At 48.2% G+C, this 1,510-nt stretch overlaps 1 non-coding gene across 1 annotated transcript; it reads right to left on the bottom strand.

The window, feature by feature from the left end:
- Window positions 1–936: 936 nt before the first annotated feature.
- Window positions 937–1,127, bottom strand: LOC130320888 (U2 spliceosomal RNA). Its single transcript, XR_008866706.1, has one exon. It is a non-coding gene; the product is annotated as a U2 spliceosomal RNA (small nuclear RNA).
- Between the last annotated feature and the right edge of the window lie 383 nt (window positions 1,128–1,510).

Here is a 1,510-nt window from a genome sequence, read left to right as displayed (position 1 = left end):
TTTTCCTGTCTGAATTTGTCGCACAGAAAGTTGCAGGCCAAATATGTGTGACATTTCTGCGACTTTAGCTTCTAGAGCATTTTTACAACATTATACATAGGTGCTGAATACATAAAAAGCGACTGTTCAGCGACAGACAAGTCGCATCGGCTGAAAGTAGGCCAGAATGTCAGTCCATGTTGGAGCAGGTTTAGATACAGTCTAAAGTATAGATCTCAAAGTCTGTGCACAGAATTTAGCAAGGGCCTCGCACCTTCTGATGCATCAGGTAGGTGCACAATAGCATAGCCTAACCCTCTGTACTTTGGTCTATATTGATGCGGGACATAGACAGCCAGCTGATGACCAATCCATTAGTGCAATGGATGGCTGGAAGCATTTGTCTTTGCCTTTGCAATACCACAGAAGCAATGCATGGTCAATGTACAGCAATGACACACCTGTGTGAACAGCCAGGAGACCCCCCCCCCCCCATGTTATGTTACATAGTTACATAGTTAGTACGGTCGAAAAAAGACATATGTCCATCAAGTTCAACCAGGGAATTAAGGGGTAGGGGTGTGGCGCGATATTGGGGAAGGGATGAGATTTTATATTTCTTCATAAGCATTAATCTTATTTTGTCAATTAGGAACATTCAGCACCCACCCGCTATCAAGGCAGCTGCCTATCATGTCATGCCCTACCTGCACAGGTGTGCTGGCTACTCAAATGATCCAATTAAGGAGGCCATTTAGTCAGCAGCAGCAGAAGTCCTGTGCCTGGACGCTCCAACAGCGGCCAGACACAAGCAGAAGCAGAAGCAGCAGAAGCAGCAGCAGCACCACCTTTTGTTTTTTGGCTGCAGCAGCAGCAAGGCCCACAGGGCTGGCTAGCTGGCTAGCCAGCAAGCAGGTAGCAATGAAAGTAGGAATCTTTCTTTTTAACCCTGTAAGGGGGTGGTGCACTGTACCCGAAGATACTGCCATATCGGGTCAATGCATAGGGCGACGGAAGCAAGCTTCGAAATCGGCCCCCGTTCTCAAAAATCCATTTAATATATGGTCCCCAGATAGGGGACGTATCAGATATTAAACTGATAAGAACAGATACTACACTTGATCTTAGCCAAAAGGCCGAGAAGCGATAACCGTGAAAGGGGCGGGCCCAACAAGGTGCCCTTCATGGGCACTATCACTGCTTGCTGTCAGGGAGGCTGCCAGACAATTTTCCATGCACACTCTGGGCTGGGGGGCAGTCAACCACCAGTACACACAGCAGAACCTAAACCCATACCATTATTGCTAAGCAGCAAGACAGGGGCCCATTGCACTCCCACGGGGCCTTTTTAAATGCAATCCATAACCCGGATTTGCCAGGAACCCTTCTTACTCCTCCTACTTGCATGTGACACTGGGCTTAGGATCTGCATAGGAAACACACACACAAGCACACACCTACCTTTGTTGCCTGCAGATGCCTCCTTGGCTGTCCCCAAACGGTATCAAACCAACACCCACGGGAAGCTGTA

Source organism: Hyla sarda, unplaced genomic scaffold, assembly GCF_029499605.1.
Source record: "Hyla sarda isolate aHylSar1 unplaced genomic scaffold, aHylSar1.hap1 scaffold_2225, whole genome shotgun sequence".
NCBI lineage: Eukaryota > Metazoa > Chordata > Amphibia > Anura > Hylidae > Hyla > Hyla sarda.
This window is presented reverse-complemented; position numbering and strand designations above follow the sequence as displayed.